Source organism: Ips typographus, linkage group LG11, assembly GCF_016097725.1.
Source record: "Ips typographus isolate SLU linkage group LG11, UJ_Ityp_2.0, whole genome shotgun sequence".
In the NCBI taxonomy this organism is placed as follows: Eukaryota; Metazoa; Arthropoda; class Insecta; order Coleoptera; family Curculionidae; genus Ips; species Ips typographus.
The window spans coordinates 752,339-762,253 of NC_138432.1; positions in this window are offsets into that span (position 1 = coordinate 752,339).

The window sequence follows — 9,915 nt, forward strand, 5'->3', positions numbered from 1 at the left end:
CGCGGCTGCGCGCTGAACCTTTATCGATCGCGGCGGTGCGTTCACCATTCTGTCGCGAAGACGCAATGTACCTTAAGCGTGTGAGGCTGCGCATTGTTTTCTTTAATCTAATTCTACATATTAACAAAAAATTAGTAACTTCGTTACATTTCCCCCTTTCTTACCAAAAAAAAATAAAACTTTGTTTTATTTTTTTTTAAAACCTTAAACCTTAAACCTTAAACCTACACTACTTATCCTAACACAAACACTAAACTACGATTTGTCTCTAATATCTTCTTAGTCTGCATATCCTCCATATCCCATTGTCAGGAAACTACATCGGCAGTGGGGTAGTTTTCCCATATCACATTGAACACCACGGGACCTCTTTGCAGGCCTTTGGGTATGACTTGCGGAGCGCTTCTTCGGCGGTGATGAAGTTCTTCCATTGTCGGTGCGGTTTCTCGGCGGCGGTAAAGTTTTTGTCTTTAGTTGAGGCTCCTGTTGGTAGCATCTACAGTCCTTGGACAGTTGACCTATGCGTCCACATCTCGAGCAGAACAGAACTGGTGGCTTTGTACAAAAAGCTCGGTGGTGGCCTACTTCTCCACATCTCCAGCATAAACCTTGCTGAACGGACAGAAATCTCGGCTCTTGTATCCTCATAGTCGTCGGTTCGGTAAAACCTGTGGAATCATGTTTGGCGGTATTAACCGCAAAAAGCAAATCGGGCAAACGGACATCCCATTTTCGGTGGTCGGTTTCACAAAATTGAGCAATCATGGTTTTTAAAGTTTTATTTGTTCTTTCGACAGGATTAGCCTGGGGTGTATACGGAGGTGTAAAACGATGTGTTACCCCTAGATCTGAGAGCAAATCTTTGAAAACATGACTAGTGAACTGGGTACCATTATCAGAAATGATTATGTTTGGACAGCCAAAACGAGTGACGATTTCCTCGTAGAAAGATTGACTTACTGCTCGCGCGGTTGCTTTCCTAATGGCCCTACATTGCACCCACTTGGTAAAACGATCCTGAAAGACTACCAGGTAATTATTACCTTTGGCGGACCGCGGTAACGGTCCAACTAAATCAGTACTGACAGTTTCCCAAGGGCGGTTGTTTCGGGACGGTTGCATAAATCCAGGAGCGGCTTGTTGCGAACTCTTGAAACGTTGACATGACGAACAGTTTCGTATATACTTGGCAATCTCCCTAAACATGCCGGGCCAATAATATCGCTTGGCTACTCTAACGGTTGTTTTCGCTATTCCTAAATGTCCAGCAGTCGGTGCATCATGATTCTCTTCTAAAACAGTACGGCGTGCGGCTTTCGGAACACATAACTTCCAAGAATCAGTCGAGTCGGTATCGGACATATTATTCAGGTCCCAGAAATGTCGGTATAAACGTCCCTCTTTCACGCAATAATCGGGAAAAGCAGAAGGATTTGCTTCAACGGCAGCTTTCTTAGCTTTGTACCAAGAGCATTCTTCAAAATCTTCCAGAAGGGTTACTTCTGCGCAAGATTGTTGCTCTAAATTTGTCGGTAACGGTTCTCGGGACAGCGCATCAGCTACTTTATTTAACACTTCTTTTCGGTACTTAATGTCGAAATCATATTGCTGAAGGTATATACTCCAACGTGCTAAACGGCCGGCAGGACTTTTAAGAGCGTGTAGCCAACATAGGGATTGATGGTCAGTAACAACGGTAAAATGATATCCTTCCAAATAAGGTCTCATTTTCTCAATGCCCCATACAATTGCTAAACACTCTTTTTCAGTAACGGAAAACTTCTTTTCCGTAGCGGTCAAACTTCGGCTTGCATAAGCTATGACGTGGTCACCATCTGAACTATGCTGAATCAAAGCAGCACCTAACCCATTATCTGAGGCATCTGTTTGCAACACAAACGGACGAGAAAAATCTGGACAAGCCAGAACTGGGGCTTCGGTTAGACAAGTCTTCAGCGTATCAAATGCTTGTTGCTGTTCAACAGTCCATGTCCATTTGACACCTTTCTTTAACAGTCGGTTCAAGGGAGCGGCGATTTTCGAAAAATCCTTGACAAAACGGCGGTACCAGGAAGCTACGCCAAGAAATCGACGTATCCCTTTTACATTGGTCGGCGGCGGCAGGTTCTGAATTGCGGTTACTTTCTCTGGGATTTCGGTAATGGTCGGTATACTTTCGGTAAAGGACGGGACAGAAACGGACGGTGAATTTTCGGTGACAATAGGGACGGAAACGGATGGTACGGTAACACACGGTACAGAAACAATCGGTAAACTTTCGGCAGTAAGCTTCGAGGATTGCTGGTCGGTTCGTCGTCTACTCCTCGGGGTAAAACGACGCCTATCTAGTTTCCCTGTTGGTGACAAGTACATTGTCGTGTCTGTACACCTTGTCGCCCACATCTGGAGCAGAATAACCTAGGTGGTCGTGTACATTCCGTGCGGTAATGACCTATTTCTCCACAGCGCCAACAGGTCGTGACACTGTTCTCAACGGGAAAATTTCTGGTTTGTTCGGTTGTTTCTTGACGGTTATTTCTTTCGGTCATTGAGAGTCTTTGTTCTCGGGACTCTCGGTGATGTTGTCGCGGTAACGGTCTGATCGGTCTCTCTGTTTCGGCTTCTCTTTGCAAAAATGATGAACGGGGCGGAACACTACAAGCTTGAGTATGTTGTAATTCGTTCAATAAACTTTCAGTCTCTCGAGCTTGTTGAGACAACGTGAAGACATCATAAAAATCCGTACGTCGGATCATTTGTCGGAACTGCGGTAACAGATTTCGGTATAACCATCTCACTTCTTGCTCTGGACTTATGTCTCCATGGCGTCGGATCAAAGTCTGAAGTTCTGTGATGTAATCATTAACGGTTTCATCAGAACGATGCAAACGGCGACTAATCTGGGCTTCCAAGTCGTCGATATAATTCAACGGAAAATAAAATGAGCGAAAATCGGATGCAAATTGTTTCCATGTACTCCAACGGTGACGGTTGTTACGAAACCAAAGTGCAGGTTTACCTCGTAATAAAATCGGCAGTTGAGGCAACAGTAGATCAGGATTAATTCCTCGAGAATCACATATCTCCAAAAGTCGTTCCAGGAAGGCAACCGGGTCATCTTGTTCACTAAAGAAAATTTGCCAGTCCTCGACTTTTAAATACACCGGGCTATACGAGTGTTGACTCGGTTCTACGGCTGACTTGCAATTTGGAAACGGTAGCGGTGAATACCTCGGTACTTCGGTGTGATTTACTTCAGGATAGAATGCGGTTTGAATAGCGGAGGGTTGCAATGTAGTTTGGAAAGCAGCGGTAGCGGAAGGGTTAACGGATAGGTTCGGTAAATAGGACCAAATTGACGGTATACCACAAAAGGTTGTAAATGTCACGGTTGTGGTAGGAGGAAGCGTAAGAGAAGGGGTTGTCGGAGCGGTAGATACGGTGACGATACTGGGGAGTGCAGAAGGAGTCAACTTAACGGTCTGCGGTACATCTTCATCTTTCAGATAAGCAATCAATCGCTTTCTCAAAGTATCAACGGTACCAGTTGTGCTTAAACCCAACTTCGAAAGTTCCACAATAAGCCCATCCTTCTTGAGCTGGTTTATGTACGTAATTTGAGAATCGAGAACGGAAAGGACGGACACAGGCAAGCCTGAAGTGGTGGTCGGCAATTCCTGTTCGGTATTCATCGTAGACAGAGATCGGCTTTCGGTAAAAACGGAAAAACGGAAAAATTCAGAAAAACGGTCACTCACTCAAATCAGAAAAACGGTCTGTCACTAAAATCAGAAAAACGGTCACTCACTCAAATCAGAAAAACGGTCACTCATTAAAATCAGAAAAACGGTCCGACTCAAATCAGAAAAACGGTCCCTGCTCTTGGGCGCCAATTTGTAACGCCCCCTTTACGTACCGGTCCTGATACGGTTTTTGCCACACCTAGGGGTAGGTGCTTTGAAACTCGGGCGCCACCTTAGTTTTATTTGAAGAAGCGTAACTAAGGAACTCGCTTCGTATACCTGGGGAGCTTTTACACAGTCGAAGACAGAGTTCACGTTTATCTGTGAATGGATGAAGGGAGTGGGACAAAAATAAGGAAACACGGGGTAGTCAGCAAAATTAAACAAGTCGTGTTAACCATGAAAAATAACAAACATTCATATCCTTACTTAAAACTCTAGCACAAATGAACAAACAGAGAACAACACAGCCTCGTGTTCATATTAATAAACGGTACAGTCGGACCTGGAGATCCCAACTAAATTCATACGGTAACTTTGAAACGGAAAACAAACGGACAACACAACCTAGTGTTCAGAACGGGGAACGGTGCGGGAAACTAAGACGGTATCGAAACGGTTTTCCCAGCCAGGGTAAACAGACGGTTACGGTATGAATGACGGATTCGGACGGTATGAAAACTGTGCTCTGGGGGCACAGACGGGGTCAAAGAATCGGCCGGAGCTGACAGTCCGAAGAAATCAGTTCGGAATGACCTGGGTGAGATCAGGTTTGGTTACAGGATTTCGGAGCCGTGGCCTTCGAAGTTAACCGGCAGTGTTATAACATCCAGTACCGGCGGTCCGAAGGAAACGGTTCGGAAATACCTAGGTGATAGTGAGATTGTAGCCTCCGGAGTTGACCAGCAGTGTTATAACATCCGGTACTGGCAGTCCAGAGGAAACAACTCAAATCACCGAGTGGTTTTCGGAGTCGTGGCCCTCGAAGTTAACCAGCAGTGTAACATCCTGGTGTCCCTCCCATAGTGTGACATCCTGTACTGGCGGTCCGAAGGAAACGATTCCGAAATACCTACACCTTCAAACTTGCCCCCAGCAACAATAAGATTTACCGTTCAGCTGGCTGAAGCGTCGGTCGGTAGTGGTCCGGGATGAACCGAACTCCCAGATGAACTCCGAGATGAACTCCGAGATCAACTCAACTGAACAATGTATCGCGCGGCGCATTACCTGTTTACCAGCTCGCGAGTCGCGACGGCGCGATGTTGCTTCGTTTACGCTACCGCGGCTGCGCGCTGAACCTTTATCGATCGCGGCGGTGCGTTCACCATTCTGTCGCGAAGACGCAATGTACCTTAAGCGTGTGAGGCTGCGCATTGTTTTCTTTAATCTAATTCTACATATTAACAAAAAATTAGTAACTTCGTTACAACCTCAATTCGACTAATGGTCAACTAAATAAAACCAATTTATATTATTATCAGGTACAAGGATTAATGGAGGTTTCGAATCGCAGTTTCAAATATTATTTACCCGCCATGCTTACACCAAACGAAACGTATTCGGAAGATGAAAGGAACTGGCTTCGTTCCTTTTCATCAGATATTAGCGATGCTAGCGCCGCTAAAAAACATAATTTAGATCAAGATGATCTAACTAAAACTGAATCCAAAAGCTTCCAAATTTTGGAAAATGGATTAATAAATGATCCCAATTATTACAAGAAAATCGGAAAAACGACTACATATTACATTGCTACATTTAAAAAGTTCAATGTTAAAGTTGCACAAGTTAACTGTGTAGAATTTGAAAGCCTTTTTGGAGAGGGTTGGTTATATGATAACATAATTAATATTGGGTTACATATTTGCAACAAGAATGAAAAAATTCAAACAATGGATATAACCTTAGTGGAAGTCGTTTTAGCTGGATTCTTCGATCATGACTTTTTGAACGATTTTCGAATAACTGCCCCTATATTGGTGTTCCCAGTGAATGTAAATCAAAATCATTGGTGTCTCGCTATCGCAGATTTTGGAAAAGCTACGTTCGGTTTTATAGATCCACAAACACAAAGGCGTAATATGGCTTTAAATCAAAGTGAACGTTATTTCAAAAAGTTTAAACAATTTTTTAACTTTTACAATAACAAATTTAACACTTCATTTGATTTAAATTTGAAAATAGTTACTTATGACCACGCCGTTCAGACAGATTCTTATAATTGCGGTGTATACGTAATCTATTTCTTTAAACAATTTTCGCAAGGAAAAACGTTAACACTCGAAACAAATATTAATGATTTTCGAGATGACATCAAATACATGTTTCTGTCTGAATCAGAAAATATGCAACATATCTGTCCATTGTGTTGTCGTTGCGTCAAAGAAAACCACGAATACAATAAATGTAATTATTGCAAAAGAGCATTTTGTATTTCTGGTTTAGAAAGAAACAAAATGTCGTTTCAGAATTGTTGTTATTTTTCCAAAATTTACCTTAAAGAAATAAAATAAATGCAAAAATGATACTGATCGAAATACAAATGTTGGATCAAGTCTATTGCACTCATTGTAAAATAAAAAGGTGCAATATACAATTCAGTAAGACATTATAAGAACATTATGCTATTTCCATAGCTATATATACAAAAGGATACTTCCTTAACAGAAAAAAAGCGCAAATGTTATAATGGCATTTTAGACATTCAGAGCCTTATACATTAAAATCATTGATTTCAATTTAATCATCATTGAAAGTAATTATCTTAAATCCGTAATGAAAATATATTTATTTCCTTTTTAATTATAAATTTATACAAATAAAAAATTAAATATAGTCAATGATTTTATAGTATCTTAGTTGTGTCCGTCAATCATCCATACGGTGGCGTAGCATTCAAATGTACCTAATAAATGTGTTCAGTAAAGAAATTTTGGCCCCCACATTCTCTCTTTTCTCATTGCTTTAACTGTTATATAAAAGGAAAAGACAATTTATGATAATTGCTTCATTCAAATTAATTTACCTTTATTATTATTTACTATAAACAACGAACAAAGGGAAATATTTTTACTAATTTTAAAAAATTCTCAATTATTTTCTTGAAATGAATGGCGGGCCAATGTTCTTCATTGACATAGCTACACCACCGTGCTTCCATAACAATTAGGTACAAAAAAACACCCTTTTAACAGAGGGGTCCTATAAGATGTGCGCAATCAATAATCGTGTCAAAAATAAAAGTTACAATGGCGTTATAAAGGCTTAAAGACCATTTTAACAGGGACCCCCTAATAACCATAATTTGTGCAATAAACAAAATTGTGCAAATAGTTACAATGGTGTTTTAAGGGCTTTATGCTCTTCTATATCTAACATTCACAAAATCAAAAATGCCCATTATTGAAACAATAAAGATAATATAAAAATACATAAAAATTGCGCAATCAATTTTTTCTAGGTTTTTTTTTTATTAGCGACCTTGTTTCCTATTTGCACACAGAGTGTGTTGAAGAATACTGCATCACAGGTGAGTTTATATTACTATTATGTGTAGGTAACTATTATTATGTTGTATAGCTTTTTGCATCATATGTAAATTTAGTGCAATTGTGAAAAAATTTACATATAATAATAAAAGCGTTGCGATTTTAATTAATTCATTAATATGTTACAGCTTCCATTACAACGGAATGAAGCAAAGAAACAAATGGAACAACTTGATACGTTCAGCACAGTCTTTCAATCGAGTTGATAGCCACATAAGATCTCCTGTCTTTGAGTTTGACTAATTTGCTGCAGTTAGGTAAATGCTTTCCAGTCATGTTTTGTCTGCTATTGAATACGAATTTAAAAGTACGTTTTCCTATAATTTTACATTTTCTATTTATGTGATGCAGCCAGCATAAGCAGGAAAGGCACCCAGTAATATATCTTTCTCAGAGTCATCTTCTTTAACAGTTTGTGGTACATCTACTCGTGTTTCATATGTAAGTATACCAGGGTCCAGCATAAGGATACATTTATTAATTGATAAATGTCTAATGAAGCAACGTGATACCTACTGAGGATCTCATGGTACCTTAAATACAAAAGATAAACAAGGAAAATCCGAAGTAAGTATATACTTTTTTGTTTCTGATCAGTATCTACAATATGAAGACTACAAATTTCATTCTCATTGAAATCTTTTTATTCTATAGGAAACGTGGGTATATTGCAAGTCTACTTTGTCGCAATACAGTATTTCAGAAGAAGGTAAGGGTTTACAAAATAATGTTAACATTCGTTATATTTTATAAAATGCTTAGGTTTCTGATGATATGGTGGACACGTTTTGCTTTGGCAACAATCATTTATACGATCAGAAGAAAAAGCCCAACAGCTGCAGTCTTATGGTTTGGTTTCTTATGGAAAGAAATAACACTAGAAAAGTACAAGTGCACTAGGAAATAATAGAAAAAGGAGATTTTATGTGGCATTCCGGAGAAAACCGTTATCTCGCTGCTAGTACGAGTCATTCTCAAATTGCAAGGAAGATTAATGCTGAATTTGTTGTACCCGATTTTAAAGTGATTTTTTAATGTTGTGTTAACTATTTATATAGTTTTATCTTAACCCTATGTTATGTGTTTTTGTAAATATTTTTGAAAAGCAATAATACGCCAATACTGTTTGTCATAAACTTTTTTTAACTAGTCATCAACGTACAGGGTGATTGATTGAATTTTGACCACCCCCTTAACTTTCTTAATTTTGATTTTAGCAAAAAACGTTAAATACAAAACCAGTAGATATTTAGGTCTACTTTATTTTTAGAAAAACAGTTATTATACAGGGTGTCCCAAATTTGAGTAATAAACCAAACTTATGTTTTTTTAAATACGATGACCAACTTTTTATCCGATATTTGAATTCTACGTCAAATTCTAGGCCTAATTGATGTAAAATGTCTGTATCGATATTCAACTGTTTCCGCAGCAGCGTCGTTGATTGGTTGAATTTTGACCACCCCCTTAACTTCTTTAATTTTGATTTTAGCAAAAAACGTTAAATACAAAACTAGTAGATATTTAGGTCTACTTTACTCTTAGATAAAGAGTTATTATACATGGTGTCCCAAATTGACGAAAAATAACGCAATAACGTGACGCAAATATTGTTCGTTCAATTGAGCGTCTCAGTACGGTCTCATGGCAGGAGGTCTATGCGACTGTGGGTGTCGAGGCAAAGTATGAATGTTTTTTCGAAATGCTGTTTTACTGGTTTGAAACGGCCTTCCCTTTAGTGGTTGATATTCATAAATACAAACCAAAAAGCTGGATCAGTAAAGAAATTAGAGACTTCTCGGGTCATCTGAAGGACTTATATGTTTGGTACAAGCAGACTAATGACACAGATGTATACTATCGATATAAACAGGAGCGGAAACAGTACAGAAACTTGCTAGCTAGTACAAAGAAAGCGCTTTTTGATAATCAGATCTCAAACTCTAATAACAAATCGAAATCAGCATGGAATATTTTTAATCAAATTACAAATAAAATTAAGTGTCAACGCAATTTAACTCTTGAACTTGATAATAATGTGGTCACTGATCTTGAGGAGATATCTAACCTATTTAATATACACTTCACTGAGGTGGATGATGATCGAGAATTTGTTTCACCTCTGGATGATGCACGTCAATACCCCACAATATCTTTAGAACCAACAGATCAGGAAGAGATTTTCAGGCTATTGATGAACTTGCCAAATAAGTTTTCGGCCGGATTTGATGAAATTCCTGTAAAGATTCTTAAGTACGTAGCGCAGTTCATTTCCCAACCATTATCTGATATAATTAATGAGTCTTTCTGTGAGGGCCATTTTCCGGATTGCTTGAAGAATGCTAACGTAGTCCCAATATACAGTGTGGAACAGCCAAATGGAATAAATTCGATAACGAATAAATGAGAGCGTGTTGCGAAAAACGCTTGGACACGTCGATTTGTATTTTTAAATGCGCATCTAAAAATGCAAATCGACGTGTCCAAGCGTTTTTCGCAACACGCTCTCATTTATTCGTTATCGAATTTATTCCATTTGGCTGTTCCACACTGTATAAAAAGGGTGATCCCTCAAACATAAAAAATTAAAGACCGGTGTCTCTTCTGCCCTCTCTTTCCAA